General features: G+C 42.2%; 1 long non-coding RNA gene across 2 annotated transcripts in view; it reads left to right on the plus strand.

Annotated features, from left to right (window-relative positions):
- The window catches only part of LOC145421503 (uncharacterized), a 121,481-nt gene that overhangs the window by 85,800 nt on the left and 17,083 nt on the right, over nt 1–18,598 (plus strand). For both annotated transcript variants that reach the window (XR_013902881.1, XR_013902882.1), the window contains 2 exons: nt 15,956–16,027; nt 17,931–18,004. This is a non-coding gene — a long non-coding RNA (uncharacterized LOC145421503). The remainder of the gene's footprint in view (nt 1–15,955; nt 16,028–17,930; nt 18,005–18,598) is intronic.

The following is an 18,598-nucleotide window of genomic DNA, read 5'->3' on the forward strand; positions in this document are numbered from 1 at the left end:
CAGGCACTGAAACACTGAGATATAACCAACGTGCAGGATCAGTCTATTATCGATTGTGGCACTATGACTCTGGATAATGTGAATAATCAACAGAAATCGGTCTCATTCATTAGCTGGAACGTCAAAGGGCTGAATAATTTGGTTAAAAGAAGCAAGGTATTTAGTCATTTGAAATCGCTCAAACCTGACGTGATGTTTCTACAGGAGACACACTTAAATACTAACTCCCAACAAAGATTAGGTTGTAAGTGGATTGGACAAATATATCATTCACGTTTTAACTACAAAGCCAGGGGAACAGCAATCTTAATTAGGAAGGGGGTTCCATTTGAACACTCTGAAGTGATATCAGATCCTAATGGCAGATATGTTGTTGTAGTGGGCAAGTTGTTTAACACACCACTAATACTGGCTAATATTTATGGACCTAACTGGGACAACGCACAGTTCTTTCTTAATTTTTTTTCGACTCTCCCAGACCTTGTCTCCTATAAACTAATTCTAGGTGGAGACTTTAATTGTGTCCTTTCTCCCCAGCTGGACCGATCAAGCGTAAGGTCGAGCAACACCCTCTCGTCAGCAGCAGTGGCTATTAATTCCCTACTTCGTTCTTACGGCTTATCAGACCCTTGGCGTGCAACAAACCCATCTACGAAGCAATTTTCCTTTTTTTCCCCTGTACATCATAGTTACTCCAGGATTGATTACTTCATTGTCGATAACCAGCTACTTCCCTTAATTTCCAGCACCAAATACCACAGTATAGTGTTGTCAGATCATAGCCCTGTGCAGATGGGTCTGGTTTTTCCAGGTAATGTAGCGCCCCAACGAACGTGGCGGCTAGACCCCCTATTACTTTTATGTGAACGCTTTAAAACGTTTCTCAGCAATCAGATTGACTTCTTTCTAGAAATTAATGACACTCAGGATGTGTCGAGGGGAGTCTTGTGGGAGTCTATGAAAGCCTATATTAGGGGCCAAGTTATTTCTTATGTGGCACACAGAGACAAGGAGCGCTCTAAACAACTTAAAGAACTGGCTGACAAGATTGCGGATATGGATAGGCGTTACGCTCTTTCACCTACGCCAGATCTTTTTAAGGAGAAATTACTGTTGCAAACTGAATTTGACACGCTTATGACATGGAGAGCCGAAAGAAATATTTTTAAATCCAGGCAGGTATATTATGAGCATGGAGATAAAGCGGGGAGGCTCCTTGCACTTCAGCTCAAACAGCGGTCAGCTGAGCGCGTGATTTCGGGAATTGAAATAGGTGCTGATTCGATATCTCACGACCCCCGAGTCATTAATGACCAGTTCAAATATTTCTACTCTACCCTATATCAATCAGAGGTGGGCAGTAATTCATCCGAGATCTACTCGTTTCTTGACTCGCTGGATCTTCCCAAGCTCTCTCCGGACGCTCAGTCGCCTTTGGAACAGCCGTTGTCGATTGAAGAGATAACGAACGCTATTAAATTGTCTCAGACTGGAAGGTCGCCAGGTCCGGACGGTTTCCCCATGGAGTTTTACAAGGAATTCTCTTCGAAGCTCACACCTATTTTAGAATCAGTTTATGCTGAATCTTTTGCTACTGGCAATCTGCCGCAGACGCTTACCCAGGCCACGATCTCAGTCTTACTAAAGAAAGATAAAGATCCTGTACAGTGTAGCTCATACAGGCCAATAAGTCTTTTGTGCTGTGACTATAAGATTTTAACCAAAACTCTTGCACTACGGTTGGACCCTATTATTTCCACCATTATTAATGAGGACCAAACGGGCTTCATTCCCGGACGGCAGTCATTTTTTAATGTGAGACGACTGTTTAATGTGGTATTCTCCCCCCATTCGACATTACAACCGGAAGTTATTCTGAGCCTTGACGCTGAAAAGGCGTTTGATAGAATCGAATGGTCCTACCTTTTCACAGTTCTGGAGAAATTCGGCATGGGACCTACTTTTTGTAGATGGATTAAAGTCCTATATTCAACGCCTATGGCTGCAGTCAGGACAAATGGTCTGATTTCGGAATATTTTTCGCTCTACAGGGGGACGAGGCAGGGCTGTTGCCTGTCACCCTTCCTGTTTGACATTGCGATCGAACCGCTGGCAATTGCTATCAGATCTGATGAGAGGATTAAAGGTATATCCAGGGGTGAGGTAACTCATAAAACTCTGCTTTATGCTGATGATCTCCTTTTGCAGATATCAGACCCAATTGGGAGTATGCCCCACCTTTTCCGCTGGCTGCGGGAGTTCGGCAACATATCGGGGTATAAGGTTAATTTATCAAAATCTTTACTGTTTCCATTGAACAATCTGGCAAAACAGACCACTTATGACGATTTGCCTTTTAAAATTGAAAATGACAAATTCACATATTTGGGACTGGAAATAGCTGGCTCGATTAAGACTATTTTCCAGTATAACTACAGGTCTATTCTGGACAGTACTAAATCTGATCTGGGTAGGTGGTCAAAACTTCCACTTTCGCTGGCAGGACGGATAAATGTGGTGAAGATGACTGTAATGCCCAGGTTTCTTTATCTATTCCAAATGATCCCCATCTTTCTCCCCAAATCCTATTTTGCCCAGCTGGATCGCTTTGTCTCTTTGTTCATATGGAACAAAAAACCTGCACGCATAAGGAGAGCAAGCCTGGAGAGAGCTAAAGCTGATGGTGGTTTGGGCTTGCCTAATTTCTTATTCTATTATTGGGCTGCTAACATTGTCAAGCTGACATATTGGATAACCATGTTTGCGGATGGGGAGGGTCCAGTCTGGGCAGATATGGAACTGAGAGCTACACTCCCAATCTCTCCGATTTCGATCTTAACTGCCCCTCTCCCACTGAATGTCAAAGCATCTGGGCTGAACTCCAATTTGGTGGTTCATAATTCAATTAAGATCTGGGGTCAATTCAGGAAACATTTTAACTTGACAAATACTTGTAGCTTTTCTCCGATAATGTTCAACCATCTTTTTCCACCATCTCAAATAGATCATTCATTTGCAGTCTGGCACAGAAACGGTCTGGTTTTCTTTCAAGATCTCTTCACTGAGGATGGCTTTGTCTCATTTAAATATTTGTGTGAAGACCATAACTTACCAAAGTCTCACTACTTCAGATACCTTCAGGCTCGGAGTTTTGCCTCTAAATTTCTCCCAGGGTACCCGTCTCTGCCCTCTAAGGACCTACTGTATCTAGTTCTTAATGTGAGTCAGCCCACTAAAAGAGCAATATCGAAGATTTATGCATTGATTCTTGACAGCTGCCCTCATACATGGGACAAACCTAAGGCGGCGTGGGAAGGGGAGGTTGGAGAACTCATGTCAGAAGACATCTGGAAGAAAGCCATACAGCGTATACATACGTCTTCTCTCTGTATTAGACATGGCCTGATTCAATTTAAGGTCGTCCACAGGCTCCACTATTCTAATGACAGACTGTCTAAACTGTACCCTGATGTTGCACCGAATTGTCCTAGATGTGATTACTCTCCTGTTTCTTTGGGGCACATGTTTTGGTCATGTCCCTCCCTGTATGGTTTCTGGACATCAATTTTTCAATCACTGTCAGCTATATCGGGTGAAACACTGCGGCCTGACTCTTTGATAGCTATCTTCGGTGTACCTCGGGAAGAGCTGAGACTCTCTCCCCTCCACAAAAACGCAATAGCCTTTGCCTCGTTGCATGCCCGCCGTCTGATACTGCTGAGCTGGAAGGCGTCGAACCCTCCTTCCTACGTCCATTGGATTAGAGAGGTGATGTTGGGATTAGCTCTGGAAAAAATTAGGTATACCGTGCGCGGCTTGGAGAGTAAATATGACAAAACCTGGTCACGGTTCATAACTCATGTCAAGAGTCTGTCTTTTGCCTGATTTATTGTTCTTTACTTGTTGGTAATTTATGCTCTTGCTCTCTTCTCGGACTGCTGTCCATAGTCTCCTCAATGCCCGTACTTTGACTGTTGGGATTTCTTTATTCCCTTTTTCTTCTTTGTTTCTTCTCTCATGTGCCGGGGTCCGGCTGTTGGTGCTATAATGACTGTCACAGATTGGTTTGAGTGTTTCTCCTTTTTTTTTTTTTTTTTTTTTTTTTTGTGTTGTGTGTATTGTGCTTCCTGGTTGTGGGGATGCCACCTGGATGGGGGTGGGGGGTAGGGTTCGCAACTTTTGTAAGAAATTCTGGACTGTTTTGTTGGAAAACTATAAATAAAGTTGTAAAAAAAAAAAAAAAAAAAAAAGAATGGTTTTCAGTCCTTGACCTTAAATCTGGTTATTATCAGATTGAAATGGAGGAGGAAGACAAGAGCAAAACAGCATTTGTATGTCCACTTGGATTCTATGAGTTCAACAGAATGCCCCAGGGAGTCACAAATGCACCCAGTACCTTCCAACGACTAATGGAAAAGTGCATGGGAGAAATGAACTTGAAAGAAGTCTTGGTCTTCATTGACGACTTGATTATTTTTGCACCAACGCTTGAAGAGCATGAGAGGAGACTACTGAAAGTCCTTCACCGTCTGAAGGAATTTGGACTCAAGCTCTCAGTTGAAAAGTGCATGTTTTTCCAGAAATCCGTTAAATACCTGGGGCATGTTGTGTCAAAGGATGGTGTGCAGACAGATCCAGATAAAATCGAGACACTTAAGTCCTGGCCGATTCCAAAGAATCTTAAAGAACTTCGCTCTTTCCTGGGTTTCGCAGGATATTACCGTAGGTTCATCCAAGGCTACTCTAACATCGTTAAACCTTTGCATGACCTTACTGCTGGATATCCTCCATCACAGCGGAAACTCAGAGCCACCTTCAAGCGAGAGCAATATTTGGATCCTAAGGAACCACTTGCCAGTCGCTGGACTTCTGCATGTCAACAAGCCTTTGACACAATTATCAAAAAACTCACGACAGCACCAGTACTTGCTTTCGCCGATCCCCAGAAGCCTTACCTTCTCCATACAGATGCTAGTTCTACTGGGCTAGGAGCTATTCTGTACCAGGAGCAACAAGGACAAAACCAGGTGATTGCTTATGCGAGTCGGGGTCTGTCGAGGTGTGAGTCCAAATATCCAGCTCACAAACTGGAATTTCTGGCTCTTAAGTGGGCTGTTACGGAGAGGTTTCATGACTATCTCTACGGCACCAACTTCACTGTCATTACTGACAGCAACCCACTCACCTATCTACTTACCTCTGCTAAATTAGATGCCACCAGTTACCGTTGGCTCTCTGCTCTTTCTACATTTTCATTCAAAATCATGTACAGATCTGGTAGGCAAAATCCAGATGCTGATGCTCTCTCTCGCAGGCCACATGGAGAACTCTCCAATGACCAGATGTCCCAAAAGGAGAGGGAGAGAATTCTCCGATTTGCCCAACATCATCTGGATCAGTCTTCCTCAATTTCCATCGATCAACACACAGTCAAGGCCCTTTGTGACCGGCAGCTCGTTTATAGTACGGCTGAAAAGATGTCCACCACCGCACTCATCCAGTCACTAACTGCCCATGCCGACAGTTTGCCTGACAGCTTCGTCAACGACACTCAGTTTGCACCTCCTGTTGTTCCTCAGCTGACGAATGCTGAAATCGCTGAGAGACAGAGGGAAGACCAGACCCTGAGGCATGTCATATTGCTGCTAGAGACTGGGGAAAGCCCACCTCCCGTCTTGCGGGATGAACTCCCAGAACTGCCCCTTCTACTCCGAGACCAACATCGCCTGGAGCTCCAAAACGCCGTTCTCGTGAGGAGGAGGCAAGTTGGGGACCAGCTCTATCACCAGTTAGTGTTACCTCAGAAATTTCGGGCTGAAGTACTGTCAGAACTCCATGACCAGATGGGTCATTTGGGCATCGAACGTACTCTTGACCTCGTACGTCGAAGATTCTACTGGCCAAAAATGGCCAATGATGTGTGGAATAAAGTGAAGACATGTGAGAGATGCACCAAACGAAAAGCCTTACCTGAAAGAGCGGCACCCCTGGTGAACATTCGAAGTTATCGACCTCTGGAACTGGTTTGCATGGACTTTTTATCACTGGAACCCGACAGGAGCAGAACCAAAGACATCCTGGTAATAACAGATCACTTTACCAAGTACGCTGTCGCTGTCCCCACTCCAAACCAAAAAGCAAAGACTGTCGCCAAATGTCTCTGGGACAGTTTTCTGGTTCATTATGGTATCCCAGAAAAGCTCCATAGTGATCAAGGACCAGACTTTGAGTCACGCACAATAAAAGAACTCTGCAAAATGGCTGGAATTCACAAAATAAGAACTACACCATACCATCCACGAGGAAATCCAGTCGAGCGCTTTAACAGAACACTCCTGAATATGCTCGGAACACTCACCACAGAAGAGAAAACTCACTGGAAAGATTTTGTTAAGCCCTTGGTCCACGCATACAACTGCACCCGGAGTGATGTTACTGGCTACTCACCCTATGAGCTCATGTTTGGTCGACAACCTCGCCTCCCGATCGACCTGGTCTTTGGACTGCCTGTGGACGGCAATCAACTGACTCATTCGCAATATGTCCAGAACCTGAAGTCAAATCTAGAAAAGAGCTACAAAATTGCCATTGGCAATGCGGAGAAGCTCATGGAAAGAAACAAGAGCCGTTTCGACCAACATATCACCCCCTCTGAACTGGACGTTGGTGACAGGGTGCTTGTACGTAATGTGAAACTCCGAGGCAAACACAAAATCGCAGACAAATGGGAACCAGACATCTACGTGGTGGTAAAAAGAGCAGAAAATCTTCCAGTGTACACTGTCCGACCGGAGAACAAATCCAAACCGATTCGTACTCTACACAGAGATCTCCTATTACCATGTGGATTTTTGCCGCATTCCACTCGAACCAACCGAACAACTGTAAAACCAACCAGGAAGCAGTCATTCAACCCTTCTGACGAGGACTGTGCACAACCTCAGTCAGACGATGAGGATGAAATGATACCGCATCAATGGTATGATCCTGTATCAGAGCCTCTGCAATTCACCACTGTCCACAATCTGCCAGAACCGTCATCCGCCGTTCCAGCCACTGAACCTTTACCATCTGATACACCAGTCTGTGAACCTGCTACGCTCCCTTTGCCTCCTCTTGAGCCAGCAGAGAGCGAAACCCCTGACTCAGAAACCCCTGTCAAGGAGGAAGCTCCTGATACTGTGGAATCAGAGGACAGTCTGTCCTCTGCTGAACCTACCAATGTTGAATTGCGGACTGAGTCCAGTATGTCCTCTGCTGCTGATCTACCATCTAACTCTGACACCTCCAGCTCTGAACTAGAACCTCTGAGAACATCAACTCGGACCAGGAAACCTCCGGACCGGTTACAATACTCTACGCTTGGTCAGCCCATCTTGAAGAGTATTCAGGCACTAGTCCATGGCTTAACCACTGCCTTTACTCATGCACTGGAGGATGAAGAGGACCATCTGCTTACTGCCACTGAACAACCTGTCATCCGGACCCAACCACCATGTACAGGGACGTACATGAGATTGAGGGGGGAACCTGTAACCCATATCAACTACTCCCTGTCACATGACCCACGTCAGCTGATTTGAGGTCCCTCTTCTGATTGGCTCCTTCCATGTCGCGGCAACTCTGAAAACCGGCTGTGGAGGGATACTTCCGGGTTCGACTCCTGCTGTGGCTGTGAGCTTATGGCATTTAGAACGGTGTTGGAAAACAAAGCGTTTTCTCCCCTCAATTCATCTTTAAACTTTAAACTCAGCGGTCAGGTTTTTTTTCCCCCTCTTTGAATTGATCTTCTTCATATTGAAGTGGCGAGCCGGTAGGACCATTCTTTCTTTTCCCCCACTTAGCCGTCTTTGGATTACGGACATATTTCCCCCTTGTATGAAGCTGGACCCTAAGGAGGAATACCTTAAAAGTGAACTTTAAAAAGAAAAGGACCAAAAAAAAAGGACTCTTAGCAAAAGGACTCTTGCACAGAAAAATCACAGCACTGATTTATTATTTAATTGTGGACATTTACGTTGTGTGTTGTATTAATTATTTTGTTCCATTTCCCCTTTCCCCTATTTTTTCAATATATTTTTGGTACAAGACATTGCAGTTTTTGGTCTCATCATTCACACCATCTGGGCTCCATAAAGAACTATTTCTTCTGCGCGTCAGTCAGTAAATTCATCCATTGACATAAACTAGTCCTTAAATAACTTAGCGTTACACAAGCAGCTTGGTGTGAAAAAATCAACTGTGGGAGCAATCATCAGAAAATGGAAGACATACAAGACCACTGATAATCTCCCTCGATCTGGGGCTCCACGCAAGATCTCATCCCGTGGGGTCAAAATGATCATGAGAACGGTGAGCAAAGATCCCAGAACCACACGGGGGGACCTGGTGAATGACCTGCAGAGAGCTGGGACCAAAGTAACAAAGGTCACCATCAGTAACACACTACAACGGCAGGGAATCAAATCCCGCAGTGCCAGACGTGTTCCGCTGCTGAAGCCAGTGCATGTCCAGGCCCGTCTGAAGTTTGCCAGAGAGCACATGGATGATACAGCAGAGGATTGGGAGAATGTCATGTGGTCAGATGAAACCAAAGTAGAACTTTTTGGTATAAACTCAACTTGTCGTGTTTGGAGGAAGAAGAATACTGAGTTGCATCCCAAGAACACCATACCTACTGTGAAGCATGGGGGTGGAAACATCATGCTATGGGGTTGTTTTTCTGCCAAGGGGACAGGACGACTGATCCGTGTTAAGGACAGAATGCATGGGGCCATGTATCGTGAGATTTTGAGCCAAAACCTCCTTCCATCAGTGAGAACTTTGAAGATGAAACGAGGCTGGGTCTTCCAACATGACAATGATCCAAAACACACCGCCCGGGCAACAAAGGAGTGGCTCCGTAAGAAGCATTTGAAAGTCCTGGAGTGGCCTAGCCAGTCTCCAGACCTCAACCCCATAGAAAATCTGTGGCGGGAGTTGAAAGTCCGTGTTGCTCGGCGACAGCCCCAAAACATCACTGCTCTCGAGAAGATCTGCATGGAGGAATGGGCCAAAATACCAGCTACTGTGTGTGCAAACCTGGTAAAGACCTATAGTAAACGTTTGACCTCTGTTATTGCCAACAAAGGTTATGTTACAAAGTATTGAGTTGTATTTTTGTTATTGACCAAATACTTATTTTCCACCCTGATTTACGAATAAATTCTTTACAAATCCTACCATGTGGATTCATGGATTGTTTTTTTCACATTCTGTCTCTCACAGTTGAAGTGTACCTCTGGTGCAAATTACTGACCTCTGTCATCATTTTAGGTGGGGGAACTTGCACAATCGGTGGCTGACTAAATACTTTTTTGCCCCACTGTATGTATATATGTATGTATGTATGTATGTATATATATATATATATATATATATATATATATATATATATATATATATATATATAAGGCAAATCAGTAAGACAACACCAATATGTTAATTTATCCATAAATAGAGGTATGAATGACATATTGTAAAAAGTATCAAAACTCAAAACCTATTTCAGTCTCTTCAGTTCAGTTTTTAGTGGTAAAAGTGGTATCCATTAACTTGAAAATCTAATACCAAATTAATGCCTGCAGTGCTGTGCATATTGCAGGTTTAGTTTGTCTTTCTATGCCATATGAAGGGCTGTGAGCTGTGTTTCTTAATTGTTAATGGGCTACTGTCAGACTGTTCAGAAAGCGGAAAGTAACGAGTCTCTCAGGGCAACATGCAGTGGGATGATTAAGAAAGCAATGTCTCAAGACACACTTCTGTCCTTGACCAAGGCCTGCAGCTTCCAGTACGAGGTCAAAAAGCAAAACTATACACAAACTCCAACTGAGTAAATCTTTCATTTAAATTTTTCCATCTATGCACTCGTTGTCCATTTTTTTAAGTTTCAAGTTGCTTGTGCTGGGCTGGAGTGCCTCTTGCCTTCAGGACGGCCTTGTTTCTGCAAGGATTCAACAAGGTGATGCTAACATTCTGGTGCATATTGACATGATAGTCAATATGGAGTCAATATCTCCCATTCCACCAAATCCCAAAGGTGCTCTGTTGTGGAGGCCATAAAGGAATTGACACAGTGGACATAATTTCTCAGGAAGGGTGTAAAGTGTGCAAAGAGAAATATCCCACTATCCTTACACAACCTCCATCAGTCTGAACCACTGATACAAAACAGGATGGATCTTTAGTGTTCTTAACAGCAAATTCTGACTCTATCGATTGAGTGTCACAGCAGAAATTGGGACTCATCAGTACAGACAACATTTTTCCAATCTCCTATTGTCCACTTCTGGTGAGTCAGCGGAAGGTGATGCAAACCTGAATGAATTTTGTGTCTCTGGCTAGAATCAAACCAGCAATCTTTTGCTTGAGGTTTACACAAGTGAATGTGTAAACCACTACACTTATGTCCAGTTTCAGCGAGACCATGTGAACTGTAGCCTTAATATGCAATTAGACCCAGTGTGATGTTCTACTGCTGTAGCCTGTCTGCTTTGAGGTTTGATGTGCTGGGTGTTCAGAGATGCTCTTCTGCATGCCTTGGTTGTAATGAAGGGTTATCTGAGTTACTGCTGCTGTTCTATCAACTGGAATGATAGAACAGAGGTCTCTTCTGACCTCTAACATAAATAAAGCATTACTGCCACGTACCAGCTCATCTGAAACCAATAAGCATGTCACAATCAAAGTCACTTAAATCCCCTTTCCTCTCTTTTTTGATGCTTTTGTGTTTTGACCATATCTACATGCCCAAATGCACAGAGTTGCTGCCATGTGACTGGCTGATTAGATATTTGCATAAATGAGTAGTAGAAGAAGTATCCCTAACAAAGTTAGGCTGTGTGTGTTCCTCAGATTCACCTTCAGATTCTTTTTTTCTTTCTAAAACTTAGAACTTAATGCATTAATACATCATTATCCATCCATTCTGATGCTTGTCTCTCAAATTCATCTAACCGCTCTGTACTTTAATGGATCTTCATCTTAAAATGGAATTCTGTATTACTGTTTTTCATTAATCATGGATGAGATTAAACCCAGCTGTGGAACTACGGCTAATAAATCTGCAAATAAACACTGGCTTCCCGTAGATCATGCTCAGCACTTTCCATATGGTAAGCTAAAGCTGTTACAAGATGTACTACTATGCAGTATTAATGAAACTTTAGGAGCTCCCTTGCATCAATTTCTCGGCGCTAGCTAGCGCTACTCATTAGGATAGCTAGCAATTACAGGAAATACTTGGCTTTTATAGTTTGCTTGTTTGTTTATTTTTGTTTGTTTTTTGCAGTCTGCATACTTCCACACACAAACCCTTTGATCTGTTTTGTTGCCAACCAAACACTCCAGTATGAATACTTGTAAGGAGCAAGCTACCAACAACCTCCCACACAAAAACAAATCATTGTATGTGGACGTATATTCTGGTGATTAGACTTCCCAGCAGGCTGCCCCAGCACTGTGTGAATCATTTTGAGCCACAATAGACAGTTTTTATGGAGAACATACCAGGTTAAATTAACCCAGAATCCTTCTTTTAAACGTCACTCTGGCTGAACTCTGTGGCTGCTGATGAACAGATGCTGAGTTGTGTTTAACTCAGCATTCATTTGTTTATTGTTCATTGGAACCAAGGCAAAAGGAATTGTCAAAGTGTTACCTGTTAGTCTCACACTGAAGTGACAGATGTCAGCTGCCCTCTGAGAGTCCTACTGGCACAGAGTGTTCAAGAATGGGAGGGAAAATACTGCTGATGCTATTGTGAATGAAGCCCGATAAAATAAAATAAAAAATAAAAAAACCCAACATCTAGATGCTTCATTCAAATGAGCATGAGCAGGGGAAATTACTTATTTTGCACTCTGTAGTATTCTGACATCAAGACAGGTTTATGTGGAAGGGAAAAAGATTGCAATAAGTGGGCTGTAACTGGCTTTCTACATTTCAAACGATCCCCCAATTCCCTTCTTCCCCTATTCTCATCCTCCCTCACTTATCTCTTTTTTTTCTTTCTCAGCCTCCATTCTCATATATTTTTCCCTTTCTTTCACTTTACTCTCTTATGATCATCCTTTTGGTTTTTATTGGCTATTCCCTCAACCGCAGTAGCTTAATGAGCTTCTCCCTCACTTTCATTTGTCAGCGTGTCTGCATCCCTTCTTCCTGCTTTCAATTCCCATCTCTCTACCCTATCTCTACAGGCTTTGATTTTAAAGCACTAATAACTAGGCTTGCTGGTACAGCAACCAACCCCAATAATATTTGCCCCAACAAATCTCAGCTCTTCCTTTACTGTTAGGGTGATACAAATAAATCATCAACAATATTTTCTGCTGTTTGTTTGTTCCTCTTTGGCGGTATTCTTCATGCATTCAGATGTTTGAAGTGGAGAACTTTTGATCATGTGTGTAAATCCTCACGTGTCAGCCTAGTTGCTCTTAGTGATGCTACTGGAGCAGTTTACGACTTCAGTGGGAAAAGATGTTGAGGAGGTGATGCCAGTGGGGGGGGGAAAGCGGAAGGAGGGGAGGTCAACAGTAGTGGAGACATTACCCGGCCTCCTATCAGTGAGGTAGAGTTATAGCCTGTGTAGATGCTCCTGACACTTACAGCCAGAGCCCGAGGGGCCGCACATCACTGCAGCAGGTGTTTGTGAATGTCGTCATCCTCTGCACTGGTGCAAACATGGCTCTGCTTTTGTGTGTGTGTGCTTGACAAAAGTGATTTTTCCTTTATCAGAACCAGTATTATATTTGTATGTGTATTTCTGCATAATTATACACATTGAAGTTTTGTCTTCACCGAAATCATTGCAAAGTACAGAGGCAAAGGAAAACCTTTACTTTGAGCATGATATCAGTACAAACAGTGTTGGGAATGTTACTTTTAAAATGTATTCCACTACAGATTACAGAATACATGCCCCAAAATGTATTTTGTAATTTATTCCGTTACGTTACTCAATGAAAGTAACATATTCTAAATACTTTGGATTACTTAATATATTATCATGCTTTTTACAACTACATGAATGTACTATTGCTGTGTGATTTATTACTATTACTGAAGAATACTTGCCATACCAATACCAACTGGATTTTTAAATCTTAATATAAAATGAGTAACAGTAGGGTGGGCATTAGGCGAGGCTGCACTTTTTGCAGCAATCTCGTATAGACAACTATTCCGTGCATATATAAAACAGGTCCGCGTCTCCGAACTGTAGTAAAGGGACCTCTGGCTAATACATCTGGTTCCGTTTTGGGCTTGTAGCCGAAAACTAGCTTTACTTTGTTGTCTGGGTCAACTTTTCTAGCGAGAGACAGAGAGAGGCGTTGAAAGGCTGCTCCAATGGAACTTATTGTTTCGGAGGAAAACACTTATTTACTTACAACTGGGCTACACTGCCCATAAGGCTGCATTCTTTAGGGCTATGCCGGTAACACTCTGCCTATTGTATGGAGCCCCGCAGGGGACATGGGAGAAAAAAAAATTAAGACGGACAAAACAAACTCGGGATCTCGCAAAAGTTTTGCGAGATCCCGAGTTAGTTTTGCGAGGTCTCACAAAGATCCGTCTTAATTTTTTTTCTCCCATGTCCCCTGCGGGGCTCCGTACTTTTGCCTTCATATTAAATAATTTTTTGAACAATGATAAAAAAAAAAATCGTCACGTCATTATGCAAGCTGCAAGTAGAGCTGACATGGGCCGCGAGATTGAGACCCAGGCATTAGAGCCTTTTAGTGCGCGTTTTGTTTGGGTTTCCACCAGTGTGGAATTACCAAAAACAGAGAGGGCATAGCCTAATATATGAAACAGGAAAAGACCGCAGTGTAATCCATTTATTTCAACAAAGTAACTGTATTCTGAATACCACCTTTTTAAAAGGTAACTGTAACAGAATACAGTTACTCATATTTTGTATTTTAAATACATAACGCCGGTCCATGTATTCCATTACTCCCCAAAACTGAGTACAAAGCGCTACATTTATCGGATTCCACGTCTTCCACTTATGCTGGAAAAAGGTGAGTATAGAGTTTTATTGTATCAGTCTTATTTTTATCTAGTTCCACTGTTCTCTCTCTTTTTGTATTTCAATAATTTCAGTCAAAGTAAAAATTGTTCAACTTGTACTGGATTCATAAACAACATAATCTGCCCAGCTCAGTCATCATTTCTGGGGCTTTGCTAAGCAGTAGATATATAAACTGAAAGGCCACATGCCTCTCTTAGAGGCCTTTGGTTGATTTTTTTCCCCCCATTTCAGATATTGGCTTTCAGCTACTGTTCAACTTTTCTGTCATAAGTAGTTTTTAGGCCTGCCAGGTCTTTTGTCCTTCACTTGTCCAGTTTCCTCCTTTTTTTTCAAATCAACACTGTAAATCACCCTGTTGGTGCAAAAATACTATTTTATGCCTGTCAAATTGTGTTATATTTGCCATTTTTCTTATATTTCTTATAGTTTCTTCAACTAAAGAAACTATGTGGTTTTGAAACAGGCTAATAGTAAAGTTTCTAAAGATATATTTTAAAGTTAGCTCTCTTCTGTTTTCTGTTATGGTTAGACACAACACTTGTTCGTCCCTGGAGTTAGGTTCACTTTTTCATGTTTGCATGATTCATGCTGTAGGTCAATGTTTAGTGGCTTAACAAATAAAATAGTTGTCCTCTGTAAAATGTAAATACAAAGACTGAACTAAAAATGAACAAAAAAGTAGCCAGTGTCCAAAGAAAGACTTTGAAAGAACTTCAGAAAGGCTTTCTGCTCAAAAAAGCTTAGCAGAAAGTATTACTGTGGTGTACAGTAGTACTCATTCAGAGTTACAGTTGGAGCAGTATTGCAAGTAAGCAGTGAACATTAATTTCAATACACCAATATTTTAACTTAATTCTTTGATGTCGCTGAACAATATGCTGCACTAAGTTACAGTAAAACTCCCACTGAACTTATAAATTATGCCATGTCTGAATTTTTCCATAGCTGTAACAACAAGCTGGGTTCCACCTTATTTTCACGCTTCATTTTTGACAGCCAATGAAGTGCAATGCACCAACATTGACCAGGCTGAAATGTAAAATGCCAGTAACCTCTGCTTCTCTAGACATTCTGCTTTGCTCTCACTGGCGTCATGCAGTTAGTGCTTCCATTTCAAGTCGAAACCTACAACCTCCTTTGAGGTGTCGTCACTTATCAAGAGGTATATGAGAGGAAGCAGTGCCAGATCTGATTAGAGCACCTTTTAACTGTTCACCTTTAGGATTTGATAAGCTCGCTTTTATGTTTATCCAGTTCCCAACCTATAGATAAAAGATCTATTATTTACTTGACACAATTTTTTAAAAAGGGAGCCCATTTGGGTTTAACAGACTCTTAAGGGGATCAGATGGATGGGGTGGAGTGTCATTGATGGTAATCAGAGCTCTCCAGCGGCTTCCTGTGGCTTGAAAAAGAGGTGTGAGATTTGAAGACAGGGTTTAATCACCTGCCTCTCTGACTCTGAGAGGCTTTGGCTTTTAGCTTCTCATCAAACCCTGCAGTTAAATGATCTAGATTGTTCTTTTTTTGTCCCTCCTTCACAATCACTTACCTCTTTACCGATTTAAGCTGATTGTGTTATGGCCTTTTAAACAAATGTCTGTGAAGCAAGCCAAAGGTCAGCAAGTTTGTATGGGAGTTTGGTATAGTAATGGCACATAATGTTCACATTGTGACCGTGGTTGTATCAGCAGTACTGTTGAGCACAGATGCGGCTACGAGCACATAGACACACCAAACAGTGTGGAGACAATGACACAATCAGATGAAGACGGAGACAAACAGTGTTTTATGGGGACCGTGGGGCTAAAAGTGTCTGACAGGAAAATCAAAGACTTCAGCTCTTCTGAGTTCATGCTGCTTGTCTGTCTGACTCAGGATTCCCTTGGGAGAAGCTTGCTTCTGAGTGTCAGAGGAAAAAGTCACTCTCTTTCAACACGTGAGTGGGCGGTAAGTACGACTGTGTTCCTGTATATGTGATATAGTGCATGTAGCTGTTCTAGTGGCACTGCGGTGTGATTTTTGACAGTAATGATGTGGGGCTTTCACAAATTGACAGACGGGGAAGGAGAGAATGAGGACAAGAATGGGAGATGAGGCGAGTCTAGGAAAATGAAACCAGGAGAGCTAAGAGAAGAATTTTTGTCACACAGTGAGGCAGCATTGGACTACAACCTTAGACTGCAGATAACGAGACTTCTTTTGTCTCGCTTTTCCCCTTGTCAGCCTGTCATCATCTCCTTTTTTTGGATTCCTTCCATATCTTAATCCGGGGTCACAGGCTGATGTTGTTTAACACAGCGGTCCCCAACCTTTTTTGCGCCACGGACCGGTTTATGCCCGACAATATTTTCACGGACCGGCCTTTAAGGTGTCGCGGATAAATACAACAAAATAAAACTAGTACCGGTACCGAAAAAGAGTTTATTCATAACACACGTGAAAAGACCCAGGAAAACCGAGTAAACGATAAAAACGATAACAAAATGACGCTGAAAACCGATAAAAACCCTGAAAACCATACATTTCACACCTGAGCCTCAACTCTCGCGGCCCAGTACCAAACGACTCACGGACCAATACCGGTCCGAGGCCCGGGGGTTGGGGACCGCTGGTTTAACACATAGCTCAGCAGATTACTGAAACAATCTTTCAAAAGTGGATACAAGTGCCAAAATTGTGCATTTCATGTATTAGATGTACACTTTACCATTCGCTAAGGTCTCTAATTTGTACATCCTGTCATCATTTTTCTTAATCATTATTATTATGTATTATTTATTTCTAACAACAGAGTGACAGATAACAATTTACCGTCACACCAGCAGCCAAAGGTGCTGTTTTCAGGTTTCAGCTATAGGTTAAATCTGGTTAACCACGGAGGAATGTATGGGGAGGTGTGACTGAAAAATAATACTGAAACAAATATTATTTTTTTTAAACTATTACAGCCCATAATAATTTCAGAGTGATTTCAGACTTCTACAGTCAGGTCAACTTGTATGATTTTACTGCCAAATCATTCAAAAAGGCAGGTCTAGTTATTTAATCTGAAAATCCTATATATTGTCTCGTTCTTTTCAACAGCCATCTTGAGTTTTCAAGTGCCTAATGGGCTTAATAAAAAAAAAAGTAATCATAAACGAGTTTAGGATTTTGCTACTTCACCTGTGAACAATTTCCCTACAGTTTTAAGTTAAATGCTGCACTAAAAGCAGGTCAGACAACTTGACTCTCATTGGGGAAATGGCATTAGTTACCTTACAGCCTACTTGCAGACAATTGTTACCCCACAATTGTGTCCTTGGGCAAGACACTTCACCCGTTGCCTACTGGTGGTGGTCAGAGGGCCTGGTGGCGCCAGTGTCCGGCAGCCTCGCCTCTGTCAGTGCACCCCAGGGCGGCTGTGGCTACAATGTAACTTGCCATCACCAGTGTGTGAATGTGTGCGTGAATGGGTGAATGACTGAATGTAGTGTAAAGCGCTTTGGGGTCCTTAGGGACTGAGTAAAGCGCTATACAAATACAGGCCATTTACCATTCACAATTACAAATGAATTTTTAAATCCACAGCCATCTTTTCATACGTTCAACACATTTTGAAATGCACAGATTAGAAAGACATTTTGTCGTGTTTCCTTCTTCGTGACTGTCTGCAAGGTGCACCACCATCACAGCCATTGTAGTCTAGGTGGTATGGTTTAATAGGGAATTTTGCACAATGGCACCATTGACTTGACTGAGATTAATAGGAGAGCCAGGGAAGACCATAGAGTGACTTTACCATAACAATGGCTGCTATCTGTCAGCAATGCAGCCCAATCACATGTTTGCATGAAATAATTCATTACAGGCAACAAAAGAAAAGCTACAGGCTGCTCTCATCCCCGAGTGTGTCCCTGGTGATCTAAATGTGTCCCCGTTTTGGTAAGTAAGAAATATGTTTCATACAACGACTATTGTATACCGTTGCCTCTTCTCACACTCAGATTACAGGACTGCATCGGTTTTAACAACCATAGGTGTAAAGGATTAGCTTGTTGCAACAGATCATCTGGCTTGTCTATGCACCTTAAATTTTGCCATATAATCTTTAATGATCATAGATTAGGTTTACAATGAGTAAGTGTCATATTTTTTGTTGCATCATCCCAGATGCAGTATCCCGAAGTGAATCAGGGTTTTCAAGGTACACCAGTATTTTCTGAAGGGTTAGGATGTATGATTTTCCATCAGTCGACTGGTTTTTGTAGCAATGGTTAATACAGTATTAAACAAGATAAGAAGAATTTGATTAATTAAAAAAGGTAGGGCAATATAATCTTGTGCCATTATAAAACTACAAATAGAATTGTGGGATTCTTCTAAAATGCAGAAGTTATTCTGCATACTGAAAATAATAACATGAATACTGAATACTTGAATTTTCCCAGGCTCAGATGATGAGGAGAAAAATCAAACTTCCAACAAATTAAATTTTTATTACTTTTCTAAGTGGGCGGGCAGAACTGTGTGACAATT

This window comes from Astatotilapia calliptera, chromosome 17 (genome assembly GCF_964374335.1).
Source record: "Astatotilapia calliptera chromosome 17, fAstCal68.1, whole genome shotgun sequence".
NCBI lineage: Eukaryota > Metazoa > Chordata > Actinopteri > Cichliformes > Cichlidae > Astatotilapia > Astatotilapia calliptera.